This window comes from Leguminivora glycinivorella, chromosome 2 (assembly GCF_023078275.1).
Source record: "Leguminivora glycinivorella isolate SPB_JAAS2020 chromosome 2, LegGlyc_1.1, whole genome shotgun sequence".
NCBI lineage: Eukaryota > Metazoa > Arthropoda > Insecta > Lepidoptera > Tortricidae > Leguminivora > Leguminivora glycinivorella.
In genome coordinates, this window is record NC_062972.1 from 7989627 (window position 1) to 8014636 (window position 25010).

General features: G+C 34.5%; 1 protein-coding gene across 2 annotated transcripts in view; it reads right to left on the reverse strand.

Annotated features, from left to right (window-relative positions):
• LOC125236104 (homeotic protein antennapedia) overlaps nucleotides 1-19652 on the reverse strand; it is a 253715-nt gene extending 234063 nt beyond the window's left edge. For both annotated transcript variants that reach the window (XM_048142831.1, XM_048142827.1), the window contains exon 1: nucleotides 19419-19652. The gene's annotated coding sequence lies outside the window, so the exon portion shown is untranslated. The remainder of the gene's footprint in view (nucleotides 1-19418) is intronic.
• Nucleotides 19653-25010: the final 5358 nt, after the last annotated feature.

A 25010-nucleotide genomic window follows, 5' to 3' on the forward strand; every position in this document is an offset into this window, starting at 1 on the left:
GTATACTTTTTTTGGTTTACTGACGATTCGCCAAAAAACGTTTCCCAAAGTTTCACATCCCAAACTATTATTCCCAAATTATCATTTCCCAAATAAACGTTTGGCAAAATAACTTATTGCAAATTGACATTTAGCAAAACTTTTTTTGGCAAGTATTTGTTTCCCAAAATATTTACTTGGTCAAATTTCATTTTACCAAATATTATTTAGTCAAAGGTATTGTTAGGCAAAATTTCCATTTCCCAATATATTGTAATTAAATGGCGCACTAGAAATTTGTTTGTTGATTTTATACTTTGTGTCCAAGATTTGTGTGAAATAATGTGTATGTCGTACTTTTTTCCTCCTGCTGCAAATGTCAAGGATGACATTTTCACTTACATGTCCGGATACATTATATTAAAAAGAAACCTTATGTTTTCAAAACCATTATGTTCTATTAATTTTTAATTACTTTAAAAAGCCATTTCCGGTTTGCTCACTGTCAACCTAAGACGCTCCTCCTCGCTTCGCTCGTCGTCGCACCTAAACTGTCCCTGTCTTACAATACTAATAAAATTATTACATTACATTTATGCCTTGTAATATTTATTGTCAAACGTGGTTTTGCAACAAACGTGGTTTTGACAAAAATAAAGTTGAGCAAACTTTTCTAGTCCAACTGAAGCCTTGGGAATAAAACTGAAATTATCATTTGACAATTTTAAGTTAAAGGCAAAAAAATCTTCGGTAAATTAAATTAATCCCGTAGAAATGAAAATGCAAATGCCTAAATATTTTCGAAATTTGCGATGTGACATTTTGACCAAACATGTTTTTGGGATATAAGTTTTGCCATTAAAAACGTTTGCGAAATAAAGTTTTGTCTAAATAAAATTTGACTAAGTAAAATTGTGCCAAATGATAATTTGACCAAACAAATTCATTGCGAAACATACCTTTGCCAAACAATACTTTGGGAAATGAAACTATTGCGATTTGATTATTGGGAAATGAAATTTGACCAAACGTTTTTTGGCGAAACGGCAGGACACCACTTTTTTTACTGAGACGAGCTATAATATGTATGAGAACGATGATATGTAGATTAATCTGCCGATTGTGTAAATATTGTGCTGCACAATATTTACACAATCGGCAGATTAATCTACATATCATCGTTCTCATACATATTATAGCTCGTCTCAGTAAAAAAAGTGGTGTCCTGCCGTTTCGCCAAAAAACGTGCAGTACTAAATCTAACATTGACTGTTTACGTTTTGTAGTGGTTTTGACAGCTCTCGTAATATACTCGTCGGGTCGAGTCCTGTGTAATGTTTTACGGTATGGGGCGAGACAATAATGGCTTGCTCATAACATTACTCGTCCTCCTCCCTACCACGAAACCACTGTCACAGTCAAAATTCGGGAGACCACCTTAGAGCTTTAAGCGATATCTATCCGTTTTGGAATCTCACAGTACAGGCCCTCGTACCAAGAGACTTTGTTCTGATATAATTTTTGCAATAGCGATGAAAATGAAGCTGGTTTGCTGAAATGTATAATTTTTGTGGTAGGGGGATTTTTTGTTCAGCACTCGGTGTTTATTTCGAACTGGTCTGATGCTCCGCAGAATTCATTTAGACGTGTAAATTTCATTACAAGGTCCATCGTGAAGGTGGTTTAAAAATTAACAATCGCTTTAAAATGTATTTATCTTATTAAATGCAGGAATTGAGAGATAATGTTTAAATGATGAGAGGTTCGTGTTATTTGTAAGGTGTCAGTCGACCGTTAGGTAGGTACCTACTTGTGGGTAAGAAGAGGTGAAGTGAAATGTATCAAAACAGTACGATTTTAAAACTTTCTAATTAGGTATACAAATTTAGTAACATCATATTTTGTTTTTTGCAAAGAACTTTTAAACTTTTTTTTAAATTTACTTTTTTTTTTGTAAGAACATACATACATACTTACATACAATCACGCCTGTATCCCATAAAGGGGTAGGCAGAACACATGAAACTACTAAAGCTTCAGTGCCACTTTTTTTGTAAGAAAATTCTCAATATTCCCGGATGTCGACCTCAATAATAAAACTTTTTAAATGCACTGATTTATTGAAATAAATCGTTTTAATGCATTCCGGGAATACACATAAGCTAATAAACATTCCTATTATTTCCTGTATAGGTACATTGTGGAGAAAAAAATCCGATGCATAAGCGCGAAGTCTAAGAATTGTCTGATCTTTGCCGCTATCATTCATCCTTCAACAACCGTTTGTCTATCAACCCACACAATGCTCATATACTCCGGTACCTAATTAATTATCATTTCAATCACGATTCGCTTAGTAATTCGTGTTTGCTTAACCTACCTACACAACGTTAGACATAAAAATACAACATCTAACTATCACAACCTCCTAAAGCGTGCTTTGACAGGGAGCAAAAATAATCCCTCACGCCTGCAGTTAGAGTTCTAATTTTAAATAACAACAAACCCAGACATGTGGTTACGACAACAATAACATATCAAACACGACGCCTTCATAATCTCATTCCATTCGTTTATCGAACGTTCGAAAACGAAGCTTATGAAGTTAGCTGCAAGCTTGTTTTGCAAGAACTTCACGTGGTACAGATATGAGGTATGGATAGTTAGTAGCGGCATATATTTGAGTTAAAATTTACATAGAATGCGCGTACGGCCTAATTAGGCGGTCTTGCGTTGTATAAATCATCTCTGAGGACGTCCGTCAGCGGTTTCTTCTTATTTCTTGAGACGGTGATGGAAAGTGAGACGTCTCTCTCTGTTACTTTGCTTGCGTTATAGAGTGTACCCGTGACCACGAACATAATGTGATGTTCGAAACGTCGGGCCAAAAATAAATGTAAGTGTTTACGCGATTAAGTAAATAATCTGTACGGATTGCAATGTTTGGCTACATAGTCGATTATAATTTACGTGCCATTTTGAACTTACGCGACTACTAATACTAATACGCTAAACGAAAAAAGATACCTATATCGAGATGACATTTATTTATGGAATAAAGACCTAAAGCGTCATGTTACTTTATTATCCTCTAAATATCTTTTCTAAGATTATCGTGAATAGGTACAAAATGCATTTAATTCGAAGCTGCGCAGACGCAGATCGAGCCGATTGACGAGTGAGAGGTAACATGTGCGGGCTGGCCTTGAGATCCTATTATCTTATAGGTAAAACTTATCTTATAAAACATCGTAGTTTGTTCGTAAACAAATAAGAGACTTAATATTGTTAACTTAGGTACATATGTCTGGGGAAAAATGACAATCGTCTTCCGAACCAAAAAAGCTTTACTTGATTCTCGGTTCAAATGAAATCGTTGCCTGTACAAAGCAAAGAAATTATGTAGTCAAATTATTGTCCTCAATAAATAAAAAATAAGGGCTACATGCCATACTCACGTTACTACTGCTTATACTCATAATAACTTCTATTGATACAAAAAATATAAAGATACAATTCTTCTTCACTAGGGATATTATCTTTATTTAGTAAACCACCCAACATCAACAATGCTACCACTAAACTTAAAATCGAATTAAATCCCGAGGTAATGTCCTATTCAATGAAAATTAGTTAATTTTGTACTTCAATCACTGTCTATGCATTTAATTGAAAATTTTGCCCGCGCCTTGGTCTGTTTCTGTTTTTTTTTTTTTAATTTCTACGGCAGCCTTTGGACCTATCAATCAAGTATGTAAGGCGTACCGACGCACTCATTCGCTGGCGAGTTTCTAAAATGCTACTAGTTTGTTAAGGGTTATACTATTTCTTTTTTTATATCATTTTAGCTCAGACTTTCGGCATCTCGAGAACTTTTTGCCCACGATAAGCTACAGGACAGGACTCAGGAAAGCAACATAACATATACTGTGCTGAAATCTGATGTGCTAATCATATTGATGATACCTAATGTTCCAAATTTGAAGAATATTTACGAAATTATTAAACTTAGTCAAAAAAATACCTTCTAAAAGATTTTAATGAATTTGTTATTTTATACCTAACTAATGTAAGTGCGAAGAGCGATTTAGTAGGTACTGTAGGTAGCTTTCGCATATTCATTTTGTCAAGTACCTAACTTTTTCGGGCCACGCTCAGTGTAGGGTTCCGTAGTTTTCTGTAAGCTCAAAAACTAGGAAGGAAGTTCAAAACAATTTTCCTAGAAAGTCTTTATAAAGTTCTACTTTTGTGATTTTTTTCATATTTTTTAAACATATGGTTCAACAGTTAGAGGGGGGGGACGTTTTTTTTTCATCATTTAGAAGCGATTATTTCGAAAATATTAATATTATCAAACGATCTTAGTAAACTCTGATGTTTTTAAATAGCTATCCAAAAATATATCACGTTGGATGATGACGTAATATCAGCCCCACTTTACATGTAGGGGGTGTACCCTAATAAAAATTTTTTTCCATTTTTAATTTTTGCACTTTGTCGGCGTGATTGATATACATATTGGTACCAAATTTTAGCTTTCTAGTGCTAACGGTTACTGAGATAATCCGCGGACTTACGGAAAAACGACATGGCGCCTACGGAACCCTAAAAACGTGCCTACTCTGACCTCTCGCCAAATTGCTTACACTTCTGACAAATGGTGTATATATTTAAATAGATAATAATCCAGTAGGTGTGGTTCCAGCACACCTGCATGTCAGTCTATCGTCGACTATTGTATTAATCTTTCTAACTTAGCATTTATCACATGGGTGGGCTCGATTTAGCATAGCAAATGCACGTTTTTATCGCCATTTATAGACCATATAAAAAGTGCTACAATGTTCCGTCTGAAAATGGCAACAAGGTTATGGGAGCAAATCGACAATAGCAAGCTTATATTTGTACTCGCTTTTCTTTGTATTTTGTTCATGTTATTTTATTTATAACTTTGAATTGTACGGAATTTGGCAAAATTATTTTGTCAGTGCAGGACAGCAGGGGGAATAAAACATGTATTTTTTTCCTGTTTATTAAAGTTTAAAATATGTATTTACAATAATTTCGAAAAAAAAAGCTATATCAATAATATACTGTTTTATTTTGATTAACCGGATAAATACCAAAGTAAATAAAATGTTAGAATGTATCCTGGTCAATTGCTCATAGCTAGGCAAATATCTTATATAAGTATCTTATTTATTTTAGACAAAGACAAATAAACTATATTTAAACTTTTGAATATTTACATTTTGTCAAATGTTGTTTGAAAATTAAAGAAAAAATATTTATACAGTCGTTTTACACATATTCGAATGCAAAATGAACTAAGCAAAATCGTTTCTCAAAGGACTCTCGTTTGCCAAATTAATAACAGCATTACGTACCGACTTCTTCTTAAATCCACCGGCAAGCGGCAACTTAGCTCACCTAATCAATTGAAGCAGGCACAGTCAATTCACCGCATTGTACTCCAAACGCATTCAGTAATTGTTACTCGTAGCTCCGATATTTACCCACATAGATAAACGCCAGTTTTCAACTGGTATGGAGGTCTATTCTAAATTTAAAATTTGTTGCAGATGTAGCCGTGTTTTGACACGACTTGGATTAGACACTACTTATGGTTCATCGCGCACCAAGTTTGAGTAAAGTGTTTAAGGGCCTAATATACCTACGACCTCCAACCTCTATAAGAACTGGACGCGGACGTTACAGTTGAGATTGAGATATAGTTGAAGTACCTACCTACAGTTCCCATAAAAGTTGCAGTAGCTCCAGTGGGTATTGACCACATAAAATTGCCACATTCGACACGAGAAGACTGATTTTTAGGGTTCCGTAGTCAACTAGGAACCCTTATAGTTTCGCCATGTCTGTCTGTCCGTCCGTCCGTCCGTCCGTCCGTCCGCGGATAATCTCAGTAACCGTTAGCACTAGAAAGCTGAAATTTGGTACCAATATATATATCAATCACGCCAACAAAATGCAAAAATAAAAAATGGAAAAAAATGTTTTATTAGGGTACCCCCCTTACATGTAAAGTGGGGGCTGATTTTTTTTTTTTTCATTCCAACCCCAACGTGTGATATATTGTTGGATAGGTATTTAAAAATGAATAACGGTTTACTAAGATCGTTTTTTGATAATATTAATATTTTTGGAAATAATCGCTCCTAAAGGAAAAAAAAGTGCGTCCCCCCCTCTAACTTTTGAACCATATGTTTAAAAAATATGAAAAAAATCACAAAAGTAGAACTTTATAAAGACTTTCTAGGAAAATTGTTTTGAACTTGATAGAGAAAAATACGGAAAACTACGAAACCCTACACTGAGCGTGACCCGACACGCTCTTGGTCGGTTTTGATTTATTGCCGGATTCAATTTTGTTAGGCTTCGTAATTTCGAGGTGATCGTTGATGAGCACGGAACCCACAATCACAGTCAGTGTAAGCCATCATCAGAGATTGCATTTTCAACCGTGTCAAAACCAAAGAATTTGTAAATAACTCAGAATCCATCTCCTATTCAGATTTAATTTGTGCCCTTGCGAGATTAGGGGCAGAGATGTTTGAATACGTTTGACATCATACGTCGTGAGTTAACTGTTGAGCAGTTGACGGGATTTTACAAAGTAAAACTTTACATTATATTTACCTTACAAAGACTTAGTGTTTCATTATTGATTCAAAAGGTGTCCGTAAACAGTATATAATATTTTGCCTGCTTTTTTTTCTCAAGCTAAGAAAACATGACTTAAAGTTACGTAATCTTATTTAAATTGATGTGATGTGTGGAGCATATGTAAAATACTGACCAAAATGAAAAACAGCTAAACCGATAAAAGTAGGTAAAGCTTTGATATTTGAGGCTACAAGAATGCCTTGAGTTACTTGCAAATTGAGTTACTTTTGAAATTGAACCCTAAGGGACGTTGAAATTGGGTGAAACTTAAGTACCTAACTATCCGAGGCTAGACACTTAGTATGCAACAAACACATGTGGAAATGACTGATTAACATCAATCAGTCGATTTGCACAATCGCATATTCCTGTGTTACGTTTACTTCAAATTAAATGTGAACGATTGCTTTTGTTTATGAACAATGGAAGCCAACGGTCGTGGTCGCTATGTACAGTCGCTATCAGAAATATCTGAGCGGCCGGGGCGCGCAAAACTTTATCAAGAGGCTTTATAGCCTTGACAATAAAGGCATGTTTAGATATTTGTGAACACCTTGACCGCTCCAATACACCATGGCGACTGTATAGGCGGTATTATCGATACGTTTAGCAAGAGCGCATTTCGTATCTGCACCTTGCTTTCAAATAAAAACTCGAAACAATTACATCGACGGTCAGAAACGTCGGAAGTACCTACTGATCTTTAATCAAATTTTGACATTACGTCATTAAACACAAAGTTTAATATAGATTGTGACATGGAAGGTTCTAATGATAAAAGTTTAGAGACGGCATGTGGCATTCCGCCGCCGCGGCGTGTTTCTTTGCTCGCATGCATTTTCATGGAATTGTCGACGTTTTTCCGGCACCTTACAATTGCATCGCTCGGATTCTAGAAAGCCATACTGGATGTTTTATGATTGACACTGCCATGACTCGCTAGGTGAGTGAATTAACGATTTTGTAATTAAAAGGTGCGTGAGTCATTATATGTATCCATTTCTATGACGATAGCAAAGATGATGGATTAGATTGCTTTGTGAGAACTACTGTAATGATACTTTTTTATAAAGCATACTTACAGTTCTATATTTTGATAGCTTTTGCAGTCCTTTAGTCTGTCAATGTCTTTGTTTGTAGATACGAATATATTTTTACCAATCCTCAACGCGACTCAATCCAACACTTCGCGCTTTGCAAAGACGTTTCTCCATAAAGGAACATGGTCAAAAAACCGAAGAGATGCTTCTGGATAATGCGTTCTGTGCGTGAATAAGGTAAGTTGACGTTCAATATTTTAATTTTCATATCAGTAGTGTACATTACTCAGTACTGTACATTAATTAAAATAAATAATAAATTAAAGGATTCAATGGTGTCATAGAAGGTTAAGGATTTGGAAGAGGACCGGACGTCTTCTTGGAGATTGCTCCACTGACAAGTTCTTAAGTGTGAAAGAGAACATCTGTGATATTTTAAGTTAAACGAAAATAGGAGGAGAGGAGGATCCATAATTATTTTTCGGCATCAAAAAATCAGAACGAATAAGTAATTTATAAAATAAAGTAATTTAAATCAACGAAATAATATGTCTGACGATATATACCAGTATGTAAACTAACGAAAACCATTTATGTCAAAGTGATACTGAGAAACTTTTGATACGAAATCAGAAAATATTTTCTGAAGTTTCATAGGTAGTTATAAGTACCTATGGGAGAGTAAATTTTTATTTCGCGTTTTGGGTGTTGGTCCCATAGTAAAATATATAACATTTACGGGTTACAGTAAATGGTTTTCGTTAGTTTACATACTGTATAAATAATATATGAGAAGTATAATAAGAATGGAACAAAGTAAAGACATAAATAAAAAGAGGTTTTGCGGCTAAACCTAACGCTTTAGCGAAGTTCCTAGACTTGAGTTGAAAATTCTTGAAGCAGCCGCAAACTTTGGACTCTTTAGATCTTACGATTTAATTATTGGATCAGTTTGAAGCTAGATTCAGAAATATAGAAGGAACTAAGTTAGTTTTCTAAGCAAGCTGTAGGTAAAATAGATGGTCGAAAGTAGATAATGTTGCCAGTTATATGAATTTTGGACATGAATTCGACAGTTCCTTATGAAACAGATGGGAATCTACTTTAACGTACGTAGGTACACAAAATATCAGTAATGAATTAATAAATTATAAAAAAGGAAGGTTTTCTACACCAACTTACCGACTCTAAAAACTAACTTCAGGTTTACATCACGTAGGTCGTAGACGGTCAAAGACGAATACGAAAAGGCGTCGCAATAAAAATTATTCACACGCATTAATCCAAGTTTTCCCACACTAACTAAAACATTAAGAGTGAATCGGGAATCCTTAAACAGCATACCTTAAACTTTAAAAAAGTGCGAAATTCACTCACATTCTAGAACAGTTACGACGGTTTAAAACACAGTTGACTCAAACGGGTCACCGGAAAAAAGTTATAACTCGTTTAGAATTCGCGAGACTTACGTCCTTTCAGATGCTCGAGCATGAAAATGGCAATCAAAAACAGCGTAAAGCTTATGAAGTTTCAAGAGACTTACGTCGTTTTTGAGTTGGTGTTGTTATGGAGTCGTTTGGAGGTTACTAGGCTTGCCCAAGACCGGTTTGTCACATGGTCCCAACCACGTGCGGCCTCCGGAATAAACTTCTGACTATATCTACGTATAATGCGATATACATATGTATGAGATATAGATACTCCATTCTTTATTAGATTTCTGTTACCATGCGGATTCCAACAATAATTTTGGTTCTGTATTTCCTTTTATAGGGCCTAATATTTTTTTTAAGACAGTCGTATGACACTACACATTTTAATCGTTAGATACATAGAGAGATTAAGATTTCGTCATGCCTTTTTGTTAAATTCTGTATTAAGAACAAACGCTCAAGTAAACCTCCACTGAGTATAGAACGGTATCGAGCAACTTGAAAACCCGATCTGTTGTTCTAAAGCCAGCACCAGATGACACCTGGCACTATACTTATGGCGAACTTTACCACAGTTGCCAACTTTGGTAATGAGCGGACAACAGATTGCTAAATTTCATTACGCCTTTTTGAAACGTTACAAATAAGTTTAACGAATGTTCTGAACACTACATAAAACTTTCAATAATTTAAGTATGAACATTTCGATTTATTTTGTTAATATGGTCCAATATCTGTTTTACAAAATGTACCTATGTTATTAGATAGATCACACAGTAAGTGTGCTTTCTTGACCTTTACATAAAAATATGGTACCTAACTTACAGTTATTTCCATTGAAATCACGAGTGACGGAGAATGTTAGGTAACGCTAATTTTCTACTAAGTATTTGACGTGACAGTGACATTGAGAAAATAGCCAAAAAAAATATTATCTGTGACCTAGTAGGTACTCTATATCCATAACCTGGCTTTGGTCTAAATCTAGGCAGTTAGGCAACCCGTTTTAAGTTTAACCTATCGTATGCTTATGCACAGATCCGTGCGTAAAATTAGGTCATCTCTTTTTTGTATTTTTTTCCAGAACGATTTTTTTGCTCTACATGAAATAGCCGAGGTTGGAACCAGTATTTTTTGACGCACACGCACGAATGGTTAAGTACCCAAAAATATTGAAACAAAGTGGCAAAATTGGCAAATAATTGTAAAAGAAAACTCATTGAAACATCTGCTCCATAATCAGGCTTTACTTTACTTTAGCGGCTCAGTGAAAGCAGCATTATCGGACGCAATCAACTGGTTATCTATCTAGTAACAAGGCGAGTCCTACAGGTACTTTAATTAGACATAGGTACATGTGCTTTCTCTACGGACCACCTCAACTACCTACAGTAAGATGCGAAATTGCATAGAGGAAATATGAATTAATTAATTGATAAATTCGCCATGCACTTTTGCAGCTCACTGTGCAAGACGAAACACAGTATACTTCAATCACGGTTACCACGCACGCGGAGATTTCAGAAACAGTGTTAAGAATTTGCTTAAAAAAATATTGACCCCAGTTTTGATAGGAACGAATTTTAAGAGGGTTACCTCTAGCTATATTCAAATCATACGTTCTATGTCAACCCTGCCCAATACACAAGTTACTGCCTACCTACCTACCTACCAAATTTTGGTAGTGATTCTGAGTAAAAATATCGTTCGATAAAAAGAAAATGCTTACAAATCTACCCAATGACTCCCGTATAAGTTTACTACCTATGGGAGTGTGAACATTTCAGTTGCGTTTACAAATACAAAGAAAAAAACCAGGCTTTTTCAAACATTTAACGGTAAAGTTAACATTGTAACCGACTGACTTATCCATGGGGAAAAAGCAACCACGCGTTTTACACATTTTCACTGCATTATTGCGAAATTGCTATATTCCATGACAATGTGCAAAAGACATGCTAGTCACTTTATGAGGTTGGTAATACTTTGTTCTTTTAACAACAGTGGGTACTTACCTACCGTGGGTTCTCTTAATTGCAAAAAAGTATGAGGTACAGCGGGGCAAATCTCGACCAGGGGGGGGGGGGGGCAAATGTAACTGATCCATTTTTTCCATTATTTCACTATGATGTCGAGTTCCACATGTATCCACTGAACACGCCTACCATATATAACCGGATAATGCAAACATTGTAAAACATGAAAAAATGGACCCGTTACATTTGCCCCCCAGTCGAGATATGACCCGCTGTACCTTAGATAGATTATAAACCGGGTGCGCCAAAGTTCATATAAAATTGGTATATAGATTATTGGTAGTCCGAAAATGTTTCTCATACAATTTTACATTATAACGATCATTATTTATAACAATTTTATGTTCATAACTATCGTAACTTCGAATGACTTATGTTCATAATGTCATTCATCATAAATACATTTTATTCTAATGTTAATGTTTATATACTTATTGATCATAACGATTGCGAGTAATATAATTTATCGTTATATGATTGTTAACAGAACAGAAATCACATGTGACAGTCCAGTTAGGTGCGACGACGAGCGTAGCGAGGAGGAGCGTGTTAGGTTGACCGTGAGCAAACCAGAAACGACTTTTTAATGTAAATTGTATATGTCACTGTAAAAACTCCAGGCGCGTTTCTATAAATGGCACAAGTTTTTCATAGAACTTCCCCAAAACTTTTAAAATAATTTTATGATAAATCATTTTCTTAAACACAAAATTATGAATGTTATTAAATATTTGTATAGAATTTATGATTAAAAATTTTCGGCTAAATGATTATTATGAACAGTGATAGTAGTACTATTGATAATAATGAAATAAAATTATGATAAGTAAAATTATGAGAAATGATCATTCGGAGCACAAATCGGTATAAACAATAATTTTATAACAAATAATTTTATATGAGCCAATATGGACCCTTATAAACCACTAAAAATTAATAAATCAGGATATTTTATTTATTGCACAATTATTAACGAATGTGAAGATTTTGAAGTACTATTTCATCTTCAAAGTAAACACATACAAGTATACATACAGGTAAGGAACCTTTACAATTCGTTTTCAAATACTACCACTAACTTATATTCTACAAACACTTAGAAGCAGAAGTTTTCAGAAGTACATAAGTTGGCAAGCCAAGCCAAGGTAAGCTAGAAGGTCATGCATGCAAACCTACGCCCTCAGAGAGAGCCTAAAAGCCGCCAAGTATTCCCTGGTCAAATAAACTTAAATGCGTCTTAGTTAAATGAAGCCGGGTATATTTTGATCAAACCGAGGCAGAAGTTCAAAAACAAGGCCCGGGGTAAGTCGGCACGCACGGAGGGGGGAAGGGGAAACCACCCCAACTCAAAACTTATCGCATTATTCAAGCGAACGCGACTCTTGAGTAATTTTGAAATATTACAATTTTCGAGCCGCACCATCGCATCGCGCTGGGCTACATTGTATGTTTTTCGACGAAATTGGGATGTTTGACTTGTGAAATTGTGATAAATAGTCTTAATATCGTTGAGTTTTTGACTTGTGAAAAACTGGCCAATAGATCCTTAGGTTTCGGTATATCTAAACTTTTTATATAGTTGAAAAAAAGAAGACATAATATTTAAGCCATTTAAATTTTACTAATAAATTGTATGTGAGCTGCCTAAAACAAAAGTATCTGCCTATTTTTTTAAAGAAAAACATATCATACCTATGTTCTGCATACTCTGCATGTGCTCTGCATACACAACTATGTTATGAAATATGGTATCAGTCCGGTAATGACTTTGAAACGTAATATTAGCTATTCATTGACGATCAGCTTCAATGGCTGCGATAATTAACTATTAGCCAAGAGTTATTATCTGCGCGGTTTAATAACACCTTAGATACAGTTAATGTGTTGCCAATAAAAGTAAACGCTAACACAACCATATATCAAGATACATTGTTTACCGATTTATAATAAAAACAGCAACTGCTCATAAAACAATCGAGAAACAGTAGCGAAACAAAAAACGATTTTATGACCCAAAAACGGCAGTTAGGAAAAACTGTAACAAATTCATATTGTTTAAAAATCAACAGTAGTCAAAATAAGAACATGTGTTAGAACACCAAATTACAGAATTCTTGAAATCAGTGCACATTTTAAGTCGAGAGTTCGCACAAAACACTCCGCATTCATCCATTGTGATGTTAAAGAGAGAAAAGATGCAAATGAGAAGTAATGCCCGTTATGTTTACGATATTCTTTTAAGGTCCGTTAACTTATAAAAAATGGCAAAGAAAGATCTAAAATATGCAACCCGGGAAACAATGTAACGGAACAACTAGCGTTGCACAAATTGACAAAGGAGGCTTAGACAAAAGCTCACTCAGGGCGGCCCAGGGCTATTCACCTGCTAAGTCAGGTACCCAATTATCATGCTAATGTTGACAACGAATTAATACGGACCTATAATGTTTGGAGAATTGTGGCCAAAGAGCGAACAACACCTTGCGGTAATTTATTGTTCTATTTGTGAGCACAAAACCTCGTTTCCGTGTTTTTATCGGCATTTGCTTATCATTCTACGTAATGCTGCATTCAGGTCAACACTGGGCCCAAATAATGATAACAATAGGTATAGTTACTGTCAAGAATATGTAACAAAAACTAATTTAGGGATGTTAGTTTTATAGTAGGTACATTTATAGACTAAACTTCTAGTACAATAAACTGTACAGAAACATGACTCTCCTGCGATAGAGTTTGTATGAAAGGTGGTAATCAAATGGTAACAGTAAAGTACTGTATTTTTATATACCTACAAATAGGTGACTAAATCTACACTGCAACAGGAGCGATGGTCACATTGGTCACTTTTTTATGTAAGTATAACATCTACTTCTGCTTAAATTTATACTCCTCATTTTATTGCTCTTATTTTGACACGGCAACATTTTATTACCCCCAACACTTTGATCGATCTCAATCTGATTACAGTTTATTAACCTGTCTCATAATTGAATAATTAATATTATTTGTTCGCGACGCTGTTCGCCGGCCAGATGTGTGTGGTTTATGACTCCTAATAGAGTTTATGGCTTTTTTATTGACAATAATGTTCTCTTGATTCCGACGTTACGAGCGGCTCATTCATTATCGAACCGCTGAGGTCATAACATTTGTAAATCATGGAGTGTGATGTATGTTTAAGTGAGTGTTACCGTGTTTGCTCGTTATTGAATCTTTTTTCATTCTTGATTTTTGCTCAAAGTTGCGGTAAGAATAAAACTCTCTCATAGGAGAGAAATTAAAGAATATTCAGCGGGCGAAGCACTGGTTCGATAAACGTTAACGCATCGGATCGGTGCGTGCGTCCCTACTGCACTTACAAAGAGTGCGAAAAGGACGGCCTGACGTTATTTCGTTTATCACGCGACCATGCTTGCCTGCTTACACTTTTAATATGATTATTTCAAATAGTTTGCATACGTACAGTGCCATCGCCTATTTGTGATTTTGTGACGATAATTTCCATATACTAGTGTTCTTACTTTTACCCTTCAAATTTTAATACCGCTAGTAGTAGTTAAGCCTTATTACAGCGATTCTAATGACGACATTTATGTTATCTATGCAAATAAAGAACTCTTTCTGTGGGAGCTTTAATTTATTCGTTCTTCGAACTACAATTAATTAGCAACGAAATTTCTAGTTTTACTGGCTATAAGGAAAGTAATCGATAAGAAATTCAAGCTGCAACGCAAGGTGTGGTAATCCAACGACATGTGGATAGGTGCATTATAAAGCACTGGTTATACTAAACGGCGCTAGTTTTCAAGCTTATTTTTTATACGGATATGATGCATTAGCAAGTAGGTAACGAGGCGAAGGGAATACAAACGACACTCGCCCGCACGCCGAACAATTTATTGCCTATACGATAATTATGCGGATTTAAGCTGAAGCGCGGTGCTTTACCGGGCGATTCTACGGTTCTTTACGGTTTCTAACGATACACGACTTTGCGTTTTGTTGCTAAAACGGTAGAATCGATTCCGCGCGATCCTGAACCGCGGAGCTAAACAATCGGCTGCTTGCTTATTCCGTAGCGGCGTCGGGACACTCGCTCGCCACGTTTGAAGTGACTGCAATTTGTCTCCAGCGACGTATTTCAAGTAGATATGATCGTGTGTACGACCGATGCTTGCATAAATTTCTCACTAACAGATGTAGGTTTTTTGCGTGGTCCGCGCGGGAGGTAGACGTTCACCTGTTACTCCGTAATGTTTGACGCTTCGTATCGATTTTTTGCTGAAATTAAAAGTTCGATAGCGCCCGATCGACCGTACGTGAGGCGAATCGAAGAAGACAAAAATTGAATAACGCGAAACGTTTCCACATAATACTACGTAAAGCTAAAGTGAATTTAAAAATGTAATTCACTTGGCCGCTAATTTATGACCATGTGTTTACATTTTAATTTACTTGAACATTCTCAGAAACGTGTTGCGAAGAGAGCTACTGTATGAAAGTCTGTACAAGATCGACCGCCTGCTACACTTTTTTTTTGGGATGTACTTAGATCGGCATGCGTGACTGAAAGAGTCTAGACTATTTATTAGAAAAAGCTGTATAAACTGTAGACTGTCTCTGCAGCCAAATAAGGAAATATTATTGTCAAAAAACCGTTAAAGCAAACGCTGGGTTTGAAAACTCGAGATTACTGACTCTAAATGGCACTGGAATACGGTCTCCTTGTTTAAATAAATACACGATAAATAAACATGAACTTTAATCAAATTCGATAAAGGCAGATGCGCGCGCGCGACTTTTATGGGAATAACGACTCGGACCGGTAGCCGGCGCTGACACTTGTCCCCGACCGCACAAAAAACGCAACTATCGCAAGAATTACTCATTAACTTATTAAGATGATAATTTATGACCCTAAGGGAGGTAATTTCATGCACTCTATTGAAGACCTAAGCGAATTTACTGCGTTTTTTACACGTCTAATTGACGCAAGGACAATAAAAAGTGCAATAATAAAATTAGTATAGTTATTGATTGTGTGTTTTGTGTGAATTCTTATTACTTATATGGAATTGTTTTATATGGATACTAAAACATTTGTATGTTAAGGATAAGAGACCCTTTGTATGATTGAGCCAAAAAAGCATGATGAAAGTGCTGTACCTGCTTTCCTATTATCATACGTAATGCCAATGCCAACCTTATTTATTGGAATTTGAAGAAATAAAATTGTACTTTATAAGCGTGAGACTTGTGTAGTTACACTTTTGTCATTTTTACAAGAAGCTTTTGTCATTTTTGTTAGAAGTGCCGGAATTTACAGTCGGAAAATAGCATAACTTGCACTGCATTTAATTACAAGATCTGTAAGGATATTAAACGAAAAATTAAAATATTTCTGTTTATTTTTGTATACAGAAATTGTGATCTTTGAAACCAGCTTATTGAATAAGACAAATATGGCGGTTCAAGAGCGGAATCACAAAGCAGACACTGCTTTTTATACACAGAGAAATGCCGTGCTTTTTAAGTAGTTGGAAAGTGGTAAAAGTTGCACTGCCTTAAGTTACAAGTTGGGAGGATATTAGACTAAACATCAAAAATAGTGACATGTGTATAAACAGAACTTGAGACTAGCATGCTGAAGAAAATAAGACAAATATGACGGATAAGTCGAATGACAACCTTTTTAAGTAGTTGGAAAGTGGTAAAAGTTGCACTTTTTCTACTAAACTCGAGGAAAGTGACTAAAGGCAACAGTGGCGACGCACAGTGGCGACGTGGGCACTGATTTTACATTACAAGTTTGTGGATATATGAATATACATATATATAAAAAAATATTTACCAAAATAATAATGTAATAACAAATAAACAAATAGTATAAGTAGAGATGATAATATTACATGTATGTAGGTAACGAAGTTAGATGATCCTTTCTCATCTAATTAAACTAAACTAGAATATGAATTAAAAAAAAAACATCACGGAAAAAAACAGAAACGTCAAGTTTCACTCTTTCTTTAAAAAAATATACCTAGTTTATTGAATTGCATTTGAATAAACGAAAATGTAGAGAAATCTCTTTTTCCCCTTTAAATTATCAATATGCATATTTGCATAATCATTTACAATTAACTTGATGATGGTTGTATCTAAAAGTGTAGGTAGGTATAATAAACTAGGTGTCTGGGCGTCTTAAATTATTAACTAATATGTCCAATTGCACACTCTGCTAAAATATATTACAATTTAAAATTTTAAAAATAAATATACTTTGGTATTTACCGGAAATGACACAATTTTTACGGTCAATATTTGATATACATACAATTAACAATGCTATGTAAAATTCGCCGTCAATAGAAATTGTCAACAATGTAAACAACCTATTAAGTATATAAAATATCAATATTTTAAGTTTAGCACAATTTTATTATTTTAAAGGTTGAGGAGCATAACGTGAGATGAATTGATTAAATAACACATGGATTTAGCCCGTATCTGATAAGTTAGAATGGGAATTAAAGACATTTTGACTACAGGGTTTGTTTACATTGTTCATAAATCATAATTATGTTTTACTTTATCTAATATTCTTTGCATTTACTTATTTTTCATAAAAGGAATTGTTTATTTTTTTAATTAAATTTTACTAAGACATCGTTAATTTAATTAAATACCTATTGTATTGTGTAGGTAATTTTATAAAATAGTATACATTTGTAATTTTGTATAGGTAATTAGGTACCTTAAGTTACTTTGTGATACCTTGGGAGCACACGACAGTGCCATTTATTTATCATTTATCATTTATTTATTTAAATAAATTATCATTCAAATTATGAATCTTTATCAGTGATACCTAACAGTAATTTAAATACCTACCTAATTGTGTTATTTAGCTGTGCTAAAATAGATACAATTAAATAATTAAATAAACATCATTATAGGCCCATTATAATGATATTTATTTAATTATTTAAATTGTATCTATTTTGGACTCCATGATTACGTTTTTGTCTTGATGAAAGTAATTATACACAGTAAGATAACATAGTAAATAAGAGTTCACACATTAACAAAACTAGGTAAAGAAGTTATCCGAATATAAATGCAAAAATGTTTACCTACTAAGGGTAAGCATAAAACTTAATAGCTAGCCGTTATCTGTAATAGACATAATCGATTAAATTCGTTATGTGTTTACAATTTCAAATCTAAATTTTTATTTTTACAATTTAACCAAATACAAATTTTAACTTCACAATTACAGGCACTAAAACGGAAGATAGTTAAAATATAAATCAGTATTTAAATAGTTTATATTATCAACAACACAAAAATTAAGTAATCAAATTAACAGTCAATATACGTCAAAAAGGTGCTATTTGTAAATTATTTAATGACATTTATCACCCTCAAGTGAAGAATCTTCAACACCTCGTGGTAACTTAACGGCTTGGCAGTAAAATTTTACGACAGCCCAGATTCTGCTGCGCGAATACAAGGCTTAACACTAGGGGCTTAGAGTCGAGATTGGAAGTGGACTTTGGAAATTTTACTGGCAGTAACTTTAACAGTTTAGGCATTTTTTTATTTAGAGTATTGTTAGTTCTAAATGCTCACTTTTGTGTGTCATTAGTATTGAGTCTGACGGCTATTTTTTTTTGTTGATAAATTTGGAATTATCTCTACGTGTGGGAAAATTGTTTTCGCAATATGTATTATATTTGTAGGTCATCTTACTCATTAGGTATGTCAATTTTTTGTGAATTTAGAAGTAGAGTAGGTTATAATATATGTTCGAAATACTTTACATTAAAACATAGGGATGTTCACTAAAATATTTTATCTATAAAATTTTAATGTAGTTTAGTTGAGTATTTTTACTGTTTTGCAAATTGATACTAGCTAGTTAATTTGAACATATCTCTATATCTACCTACCTTGCACTCAAAATTTATCAAAAATAAATTTATCATAAATAAGTGCTACTGTTGCTCTATATTCTAGACTTGACATTTTTCATTTTTGTAACACAATTTTGGATATTTTTTCACTAATTTTTATTTAGAATCACGTTGATAATGATGATTTATATTAAGTTTACATCCTTATAACATTAGTATCACGTACTAGAGGTTTGTCCCGTTTGTTCCAAAGCCGGCCGATGCCGCTCGCAAGTTTGTTTTGGATCATAACTCGCGACCCTCGCGCGGATAAAGCAATAAACTCACCTCAGGCCCGCGCCGACGGCATACTCTTCACAAAGCACTCCACTATGTCACGTGTGTTAAGGCATGAGTGTAATACGTAATATCGCACGTGGTAAGTGTTTACGGCGTTACGCAACGCGTTTGTTCGGAGCAACGCGTCAGTGGCGTGTGCCGATGCTTTACGACTACGCGACGCCCCCCGCACGACGCCGCGGCGCACTAAATCTGCGACTGACGACGCCACCCCTAAGCCACGGGCACATTGACGGAAAGACAATAATCGCAGCGATTAATTGGGTCCAGTCGCAACGCGATGGTGTAGCTGCCGGTAGCACGGGTCCCGGCAAGTGCGGCCTCGTAAAGTTTCTTCGTGTATCGTTCGATGCACCAGACGTTGATACGCCGATCGGCGGGCATGTTACTCTACTTCGATTCGCAACACCTCGATACTGTACTAAAACCGCCATTCACCAAAATCTAACATTTTTGCAATGTCAAAAACTTTAATTTACAATTCCTATCGAAATCTAAGTTCATTTGCAAAAATCCAATAATATTATTCAGTCACCAATATATCATCACAATACAACTAGAATTATCACACTGCATTTGCATTTAAAAGTTAAGCATTGTTTGAATTAAAGTTCAATGACCTTTGCTACTTAGCGCTCAGCAATAGGCGCGCGCGCCGACACGCCGCTTCACCCCGCTCGGCCCGCTCGGACGGCGATGCTCAGTTGGGGTTGACATTGACAGCAAGTGTTTTATAAACTGCTTTCGAATTTCGATGGCTAAATATATATGTATATAAAATAGTGCAGTGGAACTCCTGATGATCGTCAGAACGGAACTCCTCAAATCTAAACGGCACGCTTATAGTGATAGTGACTGGTATTTTTATAAGAACAGCATGCACTTACATCCAGAATAGTGATATTTGGTGCAGTGGAACTGCTGATGATGGTCAGAACCGAACTCCTCAAATATGAACGGCACACTTATAGTGACTTTGGTATTTTTATTAGAACAGCATGCATTTAAGTTCAGATCAGTAACATTTATTTAGTTATGTTTGTTAAGCATATTGAGTTTTCAAGTCAAATTTTGTCAAGCTTCGATTTCTTATAATCGGATTCATGAAGAATTGTTGAGGAAACTCCTCAAACCTTAACGGTAGACGTATATTGATTTTTGTTGCCATGGAATAATTAAAGCATTAAAAGCAGTTAAATTTAATTATTGATTTGTATAGTTATTAATGAAATACCTAATTAGACCGGTTCTCTCAAACAACTTGTACCTATGTCAAATCAGCTCCGATTACCCAATATTTCGCCTTTATACCTAATCATCATCCTCCTTGCGTTATCCCGGCTAATATTGATGATTATAAATAACCAAATGAAAACTGAGCAATTATTATAATAAGCATATTTCGAATACGATAAGGTATATCGTTCAAGTTGATGCGATTATGACTTGCAAAAAGTAATCGACCTACATGGGTACCTATTGCTGAAATTTAATTATGTAGGTAATTCATAGAAATATGTATCATCAATTTAACTGCAAAACGAAAATTCCATTGAAAGGTAGGATGTCGATGTATTATTTCTAGACTGTAGAAAAACATGGATCGTCCTATTAAGCTAACTAAGTTGTTTACTATTCTAATGACAAGGAATAAAAAAAATATACCGAATAGAAGACTAAGACATATTACGGAGTTTAGTAGACAGTCACATTAAAGCCAACCAGTCAGCTCCAAGCACCCTAACCGTCTGACAGATTACAAAGCGGTGAAATTATCCACCAATAGCAGCGCGCTATTCGGCCGCCATCTTGTGCTCGCCTCCCGCGGCGAACGCAGATGAGCGCAGATGACAATGGATCACGGCTAGGATGTAGTGCCAAATTAAAACTGGTATTATTACCGGTAGTTTGTTGGAGGTTTAGTAAAAAGTGAGTACCTTTTCTAAGTTTCGCTGTTTTATTTTAAAATAAAAAGTTTTCCGTATTTTTCTCAAAAACTACTGTCAAGTTTCAAAAACGTTTTTTATTTAATAGATACATAATGTATTAATCCTGTATATCATTAAAAAATACTAAAGTAAAAAAAATCTTAATGGTGTGGTATTTATTTATTAAGATGACGTGGTCCAACAATATGCTACGTATGGTTAGAATGAAAAAAAATATCAGCCCCCACTTTACATGTAGTTTTAAAAGATTGATGTTTTTAGTTTTTTATGTTTGTGGTTTGTTGGCGCTGATTGATTCTATTGGTACCAAATTTCAGCATCCTAGTGCTAATGGTTACTGAGATTTCCGCGGACGGACTACGGACGGGGTGGACGGCGGACGGACGGAAAGCACGTTCGCACTTTCTATTGCGAAACTTTTACGTCGCTAGTTTTTTTGCTATGTCCCGTGTGGAATGGCTAATAATACGTTAGTTAAATAGACATATTGAATAAATTCCATGAGAAGACATTCGTTTCACAGATACCTAATGTATTGATTAAGTCATTAAAAAAATTCAATAAGGCTTGTGATGTTGAAACTTGTATTAAAAATGATATAAATACAGTATATTATTATACCTAGAATCAATAAGTTTTACCCAAGACTTGAATATAAAAGTTAACAGTTTATGTGAGTATTAATTTATGTTTGTGGTTCAGGTTCAATCGTACGTAAATCAAAAAATCTGAGACACCTAGACTAGGCAGGACCAAACGTTATTCCGAACTTAATCAATGACAAGCTAAACTGAACAAATAATAGGTACTACTAAATATATTCTTATGAAAAACTTATCAAACTAATGTTGATTTTCATAGTTGAATTTACTTTCCTCTTTACCTATTATTGTACTACAAGAATAGTAATGATTGACATATTGAAACTGACACAAAATCAGTCAAAAACAAAAGTGATCGCAAACCTAAATAAATAAATCAATGATAGGTACTTCTTCTAAATAAAAAAATACTGCTAAGGGCCCATTTAGACGGCACGAGATTTTATTATATTGCGGTATTATGGCTGTGCAAAATTGCATGTAACCTCAGCAGCCCGCAATGTAACTGAAATCGCATGCGAGTTCGCACGCTGTCTGAATCTGGCCTTAATTGTATTGTAATGTAGTGATGGTGATAAATGTATTATTACTTAAGTATAATTAATAGTATTATACCTACATAGATGCTATGACAAAGAGGAACAATACCTTTAACTTTGAGATTGGTGTAGGCGTAAAATGGACGGGATAAAATGGACAGAAAGAGTACGTAACTAACAAAGCAGTAATAAGTACCTAGAATGAAAGAAAAGAGAAGCTTTTTTTATAACATTGTTAAAAAATAAAGGAAAATAACACATAATACAACACGACCACTTCATCGAAAACATAATAGAAGGAAAATTAAATGGAAGAAGAAGGAGGAAAATACCAAGAAATAGTTAGGTGCAATAGGTACCTATACCCATGAACTATTATGAATTAATAATACAAATAAAATTAAAAGCACATTAACAGTAACAGTAAATAGAGAAACACATTTATTTAAATTACTAGTAAAATGTATTTTTTAATCTTCTCTTTCTGGGTCTTTATTGTTCTAATAAATTACTTATACCAGAATCTGTAGGTACTAGGTACCAATGTGTCTCTAATACTGTCAAATAAATACGATCTTACTTTCCTAGTTTTTTAGACAAGTTACATACATTTGGTTATACAATTTATGAAATTAAACCATAGCTAAAAATTTATGAAATTACAAACATAGTTATAAATTTCTTGTATATAAATACATATGTACCTAACTTACAATTTATATCATATTTAAATCTTCAATGTTGTTCGTTTTTAAATGAAAACAATGTAAAAGTTTATATTTTATTCATATTTTCATACACATTTGTTTTAGTGTACTTGTATTCGAACATTTAGAACCGAAAGGTAGAGTGTTTATTCACAACTATGATAGTGGTAAAAACCACCATTTTAGTTTAGATCTTATGAAACTCTCACTTTTATTTACAGCCTTACTATCTACACAGAAAAGGCATCTTCATATTATTCTAATGAACTTATTGTATTTTATGTACCTTAGTGAATTTAAATATTTGCCTAGGTACGGATACCTCATCGAATTAAGTGAAGGTAATTATGACAAATACAAATAGCAAAAGAGTCATGAACACAGGGACAGGGAATTATTTAATTTCATAAAGTATAGGACTGCCTACCTTCCTCCTTTTTCACTAAAATTCACAAGTTCTAATAAAATCAGAAAGCAAATTAAAATAAGGAATGAATAAGAAATAAAATACATAATTACTTATAGGCACATACTTACATATATTACATATAAGTACATATATTACTTAATACAACATAATAAACAGGCCTATACATACAATATGTATAGGCCTTGTTGAGATTAGTCATAATTGCAGCGTGTTTATAAAAATTAAATAATCAAATAAATTATTTTTTTAACTTAAAATCTAGAAATACCCATATCAGTATTTTGAACGTGCTTAGCGCAAAGCTGCGCAGGCGACGACAGAGTCGTCCGACCGCCGCGCGCCGCGCGGCGACCGTATGACACTCTACAGTATGCTCAAGGTCATTTAGTGTAGCTTTTGGTATTACAGTAATTGAGAACAACTTGAAATCTTGCAATACTTAGGAGTGATGAATATTCTATCTATTTTTATTAATGATTAAATTACTTGTAAATCAATTCATGACTGTTTTCAGAAATAAGTAAGTAATTATTCCAGATACACAACTATACGACTCTCTATCATTTAAGTAGCTCTCATACTTACTCGTGTTTGTATTTTCATTACTTTACACTTGTCCAAAAAAATCGAAGTAGAGCAACTTCCCAGTCGACGGCACTGCACAATTCGTTCGCCACATTCCTCAGCACGTTTCAAGCATGCCGTAAACAGCTGATTTCCCCGCTATACTCTCATCTCCTTTATCGCGTACTAAAACACGTAATAAAACAGAGAAAACTATACTTTACGAGCTCCCTCCAGAGTTGCGCGGACGGCGTGCGTAACCTACAAGCGGCCATTTCGAGATTTACGATCTGGGAATTGTGTGTTAGAGGGAGATAAGGATAGTACACTCTCCACCGACGCCGAACTTGAGCGTAGCGGCTCCGTTCATACGGAGGACAAGGCTGGCACAGTATATGGCGAAAGTGACGATGAAATTGAATGGCTGTAATTCTTGTTATAAGTATTTATGCAGACTTGAATTATTAATTGAAGTAATTTTTGGGCACTTGTTGTAGTGGTAAAAATAAAGTGATACAATTTTTGTTTTGTAGTTTAATAGAATTAACAACTTATTTTAGTCAAGTTATTGATGATTTATAACTTGAGATATAAAATCTTATTTGCAACAAGTTCTTATCAAACAACAAGGACAATTTTGAATAAGCAGATCTTACCATAGATTTCAATTATTAAAATACTCATATAAAATAAATATTTTACATACTAGTAGATCTACTCATTTATAGTAAGCTCGTATTTTAAATCAGATATCAAAAGTAAGTTCAAAGCAACATCACATTGACCCGC